This window comes from Ctenocephalides felis, unplaced genomic scaffold, assembly GCF_003426905.1.
Source record: "Ctenocephalides felis isolate EL2017-DRISC unplaced genomic scaffold, ASM342690v1 CF-g0.4_SCAFFOLD_00845, whole genome shotgun sequence".
NCBI lineage: Eukaryota > Metazoa > Arthropoda > Insecta > Siphonaptera > Pulicidae > Ctenocephalides > Ctenocephalides felis.
In genome coordinates this window covers 84495043-84505145 of record NW_020536999.1, presented here as the reverse complement: position 1 = coordinate 84505145, position 10103 = coordinate 84495043, and the positions used below count along the sequence as shown (strand labels likewise).

The window sequence follows — 10103 nt, the reverse complement described above, 5'->3', positions numbered from 1 at the left end:
AATAATAACAATATCACTTTACGTCATAATCTATATTTCAGTTTTCTTGTTTCTTTACCGACCTCTCAAAGCCAAGAGAACGGCCATTAACAATTTCACATAAATTTTTTTTTACGAACAAAAATATTCCAAATATTCTAGTCCTTTGTAATTTTTTCTTCGTTCTGATTGTTCCTCTAATTTGTCATTTCTTGGTTATCGTCTTATTGCAATTTGAGGATATTATACATTCTTTGCTCTCATCTGCATCACCTCTTTTTTTTTGTGATCTATTGCAACCCTTTCCTGGTTCAGTATCGTCCTTACACTTTTGGTCTAAAGTCACCTCCTGATTCAGTGCCATCCTCTCGTGGTCCAGTACTGCCCTCTTCTCATCCAGTGCTGCCTTGTCGAGACCCAACTCTGTGTAATTTTTCATCCTAAAAGTATTTGAACAAGGAATTAGTCTATCTGTTCTTTCCAACAAGAAATCAAACCTTGCACCGGATTACCTCAGTTTCCTGTTCCTGGTATGCTGATTTGCCTCTTTCACTGCACGTTTCACCTTTGTAGTGGCCTGTTGTGGTGTCATACTGCTTTCACCCATCAGGAAATTTCTGGCCTCTATCAATCTCTCATGCTTTAAGATGCTTGCACCCAGTTCGTAGGCATCGGTATGTTTCTCTGCAGCCAGTATGCAAAATAGGTCCTTGTCTCGTAATCCAATAAGCACTTGTTCTTTCATCTCATCAAAACTTAGTTGTAACGCCTGGCACAACTTTCTTTTCGAGTAATAGTACGCGTTGGCATCCTCCGACTTGAGCTGAATACGTTTCCTCATGCGTTCCCACCTGGAAGATAAATTTCCAGCGCATATGAACGCCTTCTTGAAGCTTGTTTTAAAATCTTCCCACGATTTTATTTGATCCTGCTCAAGGTCGTACCAGTCACTTCCGCCCTTAATTAAAAGGCACTGAGCGTTCTCTAAAATGATATTGTCCGGCCAGTTACGAGTTTTCTTAATATTGTCTAGCTTGCTTAGCCAGACTTCTGCTGCTTCGCCTCCGCCTCCGCCATCAAAATATCCTATAGTCTTTGTGAAATCTACGTGATAGATAATTCTAGGTTGTTCCTCATTCCATTTTAACAACATTGCCATTATCTCAATCATTAAATCTTCACGTGTCCTATCGGAACTCGCACTCGCCGCATTTATAGTTTTTTTAAATACTTCACACGCGTCTGTTTTTCTCTCCATTTTCCTGATAGGTTTATTAAACAAAACACACTGAAAATGTTAAAGTAAAAATCGTGAGAAAAAATGTCAGGATCCCAAAATTTAAGTTAACTTGTTTCTTTACTGGCGTTTCAAAGCCAAGAGAGCGAACAATACATTTATTTTAGTTTTTGAAAACATAATTTAAACATGGCGACTATGCGTCATCAGGTAGGAGTTTATGTTTTGTTTATGTATGAAGTTAGCTATAGTTTGAGTATAGCCTAAGTATACTTCTTTTTTATCTATGACTAAATATACTCTTCTTTTATCTATGACTAAATATACTCTTCTTTTATCTATGTCTAAATATACTTTTCTTTTATCTATGACTAAATATTATTTTCTTTTATCTATGACTAAATATACTCTTTTTTTATCTATGACTAACATATGTATATAAATCTTTTGTACGTGTTTTATGGAGTTGAAATCCTTTCAATCGCCTGCTCCAATTTTGCTAAAACATTTAGTGTCGATGTATCAACAAAATTGTAATGATGCAAAAATAAGTATAAAAAGGCGAAAAACTATTTTATCATCATTTTTTGCACTAAGAAAAACATACAATAATTTTGATTGATGATAATTTTATAAACATGACTTAAAATGTGTATTTATATGCCAATATTAAATTTTGTATTCACTTAATTTTTTTTTTTACCAAACACCTAGCCCAATGTCTGCACGCGTCCTCTTTAGTCAATAAATAATAAATTGCAACTATAGTTTATTTCCAACTCTCTCTGTCATCAATAGATAATAACCACACCTAGCTTCTTTATATATTTACAGTTTCCCATCACGAATATATCCCTGACAATTTTCCAGCAGCAGAGACAGCCTCAGCAGTAACAAATGACACCAATTTCGAATCATTCAATGGAGATGGTTCCAGTTTAGTCACTGGTGAAGTTACTTCAAGTTTCCTCATTGCCACTGAAGAAGATGTCTCTGAAAGACAAGGGGGTGAGGAGAATCAAGAGGATCGTTGTCAACCTAGGATCATTGTATGTAAAACGTTGTCTGGATCTATTCCGGTAAGGAAGAAGTAGTAAATGATAGATATAAAGGAAAATTATAAAATGAATTCTGGCGTAGCAAGAATTTGTTGAAAAAACTGGTATTATGATAGTTTCAATTAGATTGACAATGTTTGCAGAAAATTTACATTATTTGGGACTTTGTCATCATTTATTTAAAAAAATTTTATTGCATCCGCAAATGAAACGCACCTTTGATGTAATCATTTTGAGAAATTATTATAGTTAGATGCATTTTATTATCATAATATATTTATCAATTTCCTCCCACTTTTATATCGCCCTTACCAATAAAAACTCCAAACATGTATTTGCATCAATTTTAAACTTATATTAAAACTTGCTTCCATTTCTTATTGGTTTTTCAATTTTTTAGTATCGTGCTGGTGGACGTACAAATAGCAGTTCAAATTTAAAAAAGTCTAAAGTCAGAGGAGTACCGGGAGCTAGAATACAGACCTTTAGAAATCCCCCAAAAACGCAACAAGTGGTTGATGCTGGTATGTATTTTTAATTCGAAATGCATAAGGATCAATGAATTGTACAAGATTTATTAACTACCATAAAGAGATATTTATGGTTTTGTCTGAAAATTTGGCTTGCTAATTGTTTATTTCTTATAACTATTGCCTTTTTCACAATTTTTGTAATATGCCTCTTAAGTTCTTATATTTTACCATGTATGGACTAAATGTTGAATAACTTACTTTTTTATTACTGCACTTCTTTATCCCACAATATGTCGATGGCCTCTGCATTCCTCTTACTTGTTTTGGTCCTTTCAGTTCTTCCTTTTCCCCTTTTTAGGAAACTTTTTTTAAAAAATGCACTCAGTTTTTCCCAGTTTTTTTTTTTTGCAATCATATCCAATATTTCGAAAGATCTTTCATCTCACTCCATGCAGCATTTACTGCTGCTCATCTATCATTGGCAGAAAGGCAGGGATTTTGTTATTAATTAATTATAATTGATATTCAAGTTCCTAATGCAAAATGCGACTTGCATCTAGTTTCTTTTACTGTCTGCAAAAAAATTAATCGTGAAACAACAATTTGTTAAAATTGTTTAATTCTTTGAAGCTACCAATGTGTGTGCAGCTTCATAAAGATTATTTTTAATTTATTAATATTATTTAATTTATATAATTTTATTTATATCTAATTTAGAAACTGTAAGTTCCTGTATGTCTTCCGAAACGGACATTTCAAAATCTAGGAAGGAGGATTCTTCTCCAAAGCATCAACATAATGAGAAGCATCAGCAAAAACAAGTTAACCAGGTAAGTGAAAGAAGAACAGTTTAAAAGTTTAAAATCATATTGCTAATGTTCCTGTGTCTTTCGCCGATATCTTATTGATTCCGTATGTAACTTTACTAATGACATAGAATTATCGTGGCATCAAAATAAATTGTCCTTATATTCCAATATTATACATGTAGTTAAAATTTTCCCAAAGAATGGAAATTGAATTATTAGGTTTCAAAACAGATCAAAGGTAAATTCTACGGCACATTACAAGAAGCAATACCTATCAGACCATGGTATGACGGTTTACTGAATGTCGATCGTTTTTTTTTAAAAATATGTAGACTAAGATTTAATCATACATACACTCTGTTTCACTTGAGTAGAATTGGGATCGATACCGATTCTAATTGCTATTGCTTGGGTGGAGTGACTAGGGCGGATGCTAAGCCCGCCATTATGGAGTGCGAAAAATGGGAAAAGGGTAGGCAAGAACTATGGAGGGAGACAGTAAGGGAAAAAATCTCCCTCTCAACTAATTTTGTAACATTATTGACAAAGAAAAGGATATATGGGGCACTATATAATTATATACAATCAAATGAAAAAAAATTTAAAGATAACTTATAATATGTATATGACTAATGTACGTGTATATAAATTCAACAAATAAACAATAAAAAAAAATTGACTTTTTTTTGTTAGCAGTCTCACAACGATGAGCAAAACGCGAAGTTTCACAACAGTGAGCAAAACGACGCGAAAGTTGATGATGACCTAAGTGACACATACAACTCTAGTGTTTCATTTTGTGATGTTGAAGGAAGTGCTATTGGAACCATGGACACACAATGTGTTTTCAGGTAATACATATTAATTAACATAGAATTCAGTGCCGAACTCTAATCATGGCTTTGGAATTTTTGTAATTGGTGCCGCTGGTTTTGAGAAAACGTCAACGAATGGTCGGTACCTGGATTTTTAAATATAGGTTGCTTGCCAGTAAAGTATTTTTCTTTTTCATATACTATTGTTTATTTTATTTAATTGTCATGTTGAATTTATCAAAATTGTTTAATTATTTTTCATGCAGGTATAAAAGAATCCAAGGCGGAGAATGTGATGAAGCCAAGCACTGTCATCATGGTAATTTCAATAGCACTAACTCTTCTTCTTTGTTTTCTTATTCTTATTATTATAATAATCTATATTATCTTACTCCTTTTCTTCTTGTAGAGTTTTGCACATTTCATACTAGCTTTATGTTCTAGATACTTGTAGTTTTTATTAATTATTTCTTAATTTAGATGATGGGTTCAAAACAGCCAGGCAAAGAAAAACTATATTAACTGTCAAGCCAGTTGGATCGAAAACAAGAAAACCTTTTAAAGGTAATTATTTTATTAAAAACTTGGTTTTAACCTGTGAGGACGACTATAGTCGTTTATGAACAAATTAGTATTACATAGTATAGCATAGTAATTAGTAATAGTTTTTTTTTATTTATGAATTTAATTTTTTTATGTTTTGTCTTCAAAGGCATATCAGAAGCATATCTGGCTAAATTGTCCAAGCCTAAAATTAACCATTGTCTAGATGATGCACCGAGATCCAAGAAACCTAAGTCAAAGTGAGTTTAATTAAAATTAACATATACAAACACTTACTCCAAAATAGGCTCATTGCTTTCCAAATTCTAAATTAAAAATATTAAAAACATTTTCTTTGGAAAGCAGATAAAAATTAATATAATTACTACTACTCTGTGGTAGATAGTCTATGAAGGTACAGGTTCAGGTACTATGATGTTTAGCACCATTTTTAATTATTGTTGCTTCCTTACCTTGTTTATAGTTTGCTTCTTTTTTTAGAACTTTCGCTACCAATGCTTCTTGCATTTTGCTTTAAATTTTTTTGCACCTTGCCTGCTTGCCTGAGTTCTTTATGGTCTGCATTTTCTTCATCATCAGCATTTGTCTTTGAGATCTTGTATTTCATATTCAATGCAGTCTTTATTTAATATAGGTTAGATCCAGTTTCCTTCAGACACTCTGCTGTCCATTTTTCTCTGCTTTTTGTTGGCCTTGTATTTCACATTCAGTGCAGTCTTTACTTAATATGGATTAGATCCAGTTTTCTTCAGACACTCATCTGCTATCCATTTTTCTCTGGTTTTTGTTGGGTTTGTAGTTCACATTGAATGCATTCTTTACTTAGCATGGGTTAGATCCAGTTTCTTTCAGACACTCTGTTGTCTATTTTTTTCGGTTTTCTGTTGACCTTGTATTTCATATTCAATGTAGTCTTTACTTAATATGGGTCAGATCCAGTTTTTTTCAGACACTTTGCTGTCCATTTTTCTCTGTTTTTGTTGGCCTTGTAATTCACATTCAATGCAGTTTTTACTTATATGGGTTAGATCCAGTTTTCTTCAGACGCTCTGCTGTCCATTTTTTCTCCGTTTTTTTCTGGCCTTGTAATTCACATTCAATGCAGTCTTTACTTAATATGAATTAGATCCAGTTTTCTTCAGACGCTCTGCTATCCATTTTTTCTGGTATTTGTTGGCCTTCCTTGGCCTCAATGGAGTAATACTCTAAATATTGTGCATCTACATTCCGAAACTTTTGTGATAGATCTTGTATACCTTTCTTATAGTCCATGTTCTGATTTTTTATGTCAGATCTGTCCATGTCTTGATTACAAATGCTTTAGAATGTATGATCTATTTTCGTTTGTTAAGTTGGATATAAATTTAAGAAAGAAACAAAGATATGTCAATTCAGATTTCAACAAAGACCTGCGTCTTCTAGCGAAAGACCAGCTACAGCTTCTGGGAACACAAGAGGGCCTGCCGAGAGCTACCGCAAAAACTCTGGGAGCAGGAAGCAGCTTCAGCAACAATTGTAAGATTCTAAAAATACAGTAACTCGGTTTTTAAATAATGCTAAAGAAACAAATCATTATGTCTATTCTCCCCCAGGGTGTGTTCCCGTCCCTGTTGCAAGAGCGAGCGCGGCACCGGTTCAGATTTCGTTGGATGCACCATATCCGCTGCAGCAGGAGGTGGGAATGACTCTGATGCTGACGACACGGATTACCAAAACGTCACCGCACCGGATAAGGAGAAAAGCCAAACTTCGGAGAAGGCGAAGGAGGAGCCTAAGCAGAAATCGACTGGTTCCGGTAGGCGGAGGAGACAGAGCACGGAGCACTTGTCGGAGGATGGGTCGAGTCACAGCAGGTATGTAATAGCTTATTTTTCTAAACTTCAATTTCTTTTTAAAACCAAACCACTTGTAGGCCTATAATATTTTAAACAATTTGTTTTGGCAGTAAACTCTATTGTCATTCCAAGTTTCATCAAAATATCAGAAGAGCATCTTAGTAAGTGTTCTATAATATGTGGTGATGATACTTTTCCTCAATAACGTAGTTTTTTTAGAGGACAACCCATTGATTATGCTATCTACTTAATATAGGTGTTATATCAGAAGGCAACCCAATGGTTGTTTTATTATTTGATAGTAGAAGGCAATCTAATGGCTATGACCTTATCTAATAGATATATTTTTCAATTTGATGCAGAATTTCCGGCTAAAGTCCATTTTCACTTGAATGATAGCATATATAAAATTATATTCTTAAGTGCTTCATATCAGGTTGTCCGTAGCGCGGATCTGAACCCAAGACTTTATTATGATAACGCTTACCATGGCATCACAGATCTTTAATAATGTTTTCAATCTAATTTTGTGTTTCAGGAAAAAAAGACATCACAGGAGCAAGTCGCCCAGACCGAGTCAAATTTCTCAAGGTAAAACAAGTTTTTTAATATTAATAAGTATCATCTACTTATTTATTATTATATTTAATTTATTTTTATATTATTTACTTTATTATTTATTCCAATAAATTTGTGGTTAATTATGAAACTGAATCTCAATAAAAAGGAATAGAGCTCTACTGACTCACAACTTCGTTTTAGCAAAGAAAAAGTGAAACCTAAAACTCATAAAAAAACTGTATAAACTAGAGTTATAAAAAACATATTTATGAGTAAACTTAGTATTAATTTGACAAAAAAAAATAGAACTTTACTGATAAACTAATTATATTTAGGAAATTAAAAGAGAACTAAATAAAACTAACTGTACAATAAGTACATTCACCTACTTTTACAGATAATTTGATTATGGCAGCATGTCTATGATTGCTATCCTGCTGTAGCACCTTCTGTAATTATAGCAATAGATTTTATTTAATTTGCTGCAATAAATCATTATAGTTTCTTCTCTTAAGGCGCTTTGGTGGTATAGGCTTGAGCAGGTCACACGCTAGTTGATTTGGATGTCGACTTAGCCAAGTCTTGTATCAGGAGCAGAAATGGTTAATTTCTTTTTTCCACAGTTAGAATACTAAGGTCTTCATGTATTAGCTAGCTTGGTACATATTTTGGGGCGTTCACAATCTGTTTCAAAATTTTATTCTGGAACCTCTGTAGAATTGCAATGTTTGATTTAGTTGTCGCACCCCATAGTTGTAGACCGTAGGACCACATTGGTTTACTAATTGTCTTTTGTTTTAGGAGTTCATTGTGATGTACTTGTGATTTCCAGCCCATTAACCAGTTAAATTTCTTACATATCAGTTCAAGCTGCTGGCACTTCTCATTTATATGTTTATGCCAGGTTAGTCTCCTATCCAAATGTATTTCCAGATATTTAAATACATTGGATACAGGAGCCAATTCACCACTTAATCTAAGAGGAGGGCCTGAGCCTTGTCATAGTGTAAAAGTAACATGAACTGATTTAAAATTGTTTACTTTTATTTTCCATAATTTCATCCACTTTTATATTTGCAAGTAATTGGTTGTCATGTTGAGCTAGAATTTCCATATCATCTGCAAAGTTGCAATCATGGTTTCTACATTTGTGGGTATTTCTATATACTATATATTGGACCTATAGCAGTGGACCAAGAACACTACCTTGCGGAACTCCGGAATTAATGCTTCTAACAAGAGATGACACATCATTGAAACTACCAACAAATAAAATTCAACAAAATAATAAAAGAAAAGAAAACTTCATTAACGAGCGAACCAAATCTCAAACTTCATTTAAAATCTATTGATTGACAAACTTGATTTAAAAACGTAAAAGAAAACTTTACAGCAAACAAACTGAATCTAGATTTCGAAAAGAATCAAAATAATTGAATTTGAAATGCAGTTCAGAGACATGTACTCTAATGAAGTTCGACAGAAACTAACTCAAGAGTTATTAAATTTTATGCTAAAGAACAATCTGACAGAGCATCAATAACAATACTAAATATTTATTTATAAAAATAGAGAGAGGAGAGAAATTAAGATTAGATAGATAGAAAAAAATATATAGAATGATGAATTGGATCAAGTAAAAGGTGCTAAAATGGTCATGAAAATGTGGTGCTATCATATCATGGATCTGCTCTCTGGCAGAGCACCAATAATAAAAATGTGTGCATATACGTATATTTATTCAATCAAAAAAAGTAGGTAGTATTAGTAAGAAAACGACAATTATTTATGTATAGGAAAATATTATTATAGTATAGTAGTATACACACCTCTTAAAGATTTTCATGATATAAAATTTTTGGAGTGAGTGTTTGGAGTGTTGTACCAGGGTACTTTTGAGTTTTTTGTTTATGGTGAACGACACTTAGTTCATGCTGTCTAATTCTTTTGTGTACATATTGTGAAGTTTCTCCAATGTATTGGAAAAAAACAGTCATTGAAGTAACAGAATATACTACATCAGTATTGAAATTGGATGGAGTAGAATATATATTTTGTTATCAAGATCACGTTTCTTGTCCTGAAGATGGAACGTTCCGAAACGTCGATAGTAAATAAGTAAAGAAATGGTTTTTTAAAAAACTTTTTTGTTTTTTATTACTTTTTGGATACTTTGTTCAAAGCTCTACACACAATCACACACACATATATATATATATATATATATATACATATATTATATATATATCTATGTAATTTTTCAGATTTTAACCAGTTTAACGCGGCCGGAAAAGTAGAAAGCGAGAGGTGAGTGTTAATAAATTACCCATATGTATGTATCTATATATAATAAACATGAGTCAATTACTCCCAGAGCTGCTCCTCCATTCTTCGACCACTACGTAGACCGCAAAGTTCGCTCCATCTTCATGGACCCATCCGAAGTTTTCGGAAGTCCGACCAAAAAGAAAACTCCAGCAGCCGCTTCACCTTCCGCAACCAATCCCAAAGATCCTCATGTGTTAGATATTCTATCGGATCCATTTGGGCCATCGCCTCCAATTACAGTTCCTTCTACTCCACCTGCTAAAGTTCGAAAGGACGACGTGAGTGAGCACAGTCCTGTGGCAATGAGTGCGGAGTTGCAGGAAATGGCGGAGAATACACTGTTTTTGTTTGATGACATGCAGAGATACAGAGTAAGTCACCAAGGAAACAAAAAGTTGCTTTATATGTGATTTTTTTAAACAAATTCACGTTTTAGGAGCGTAA

At 33.3% G+C, this 10103-nt stretch overlaps 1 long non-coding RNA gene across 1 annotated transcript; it reads left to right on the top strand.

Annotated features, from left to right (window-relative positions):
* The first annotated feature begins 6693 nt into the window (after positions 1 to 6693).
* Positions 6694 to 9781, top strand: LOC113370904. The gene is made up of 4 exons (XR_003366620.1): positions 6694 to 6788; positions 7309 to 7361; positions 9596 to 9638; positions 9706 to 9781. It is a non-coding gene; the product is annotated as an uncharacterized LOC113370904 (long non-coding RNA).
* The last annotated feature ends 322 nt before the right edge of the window (positions 9782 to 10103 follow it).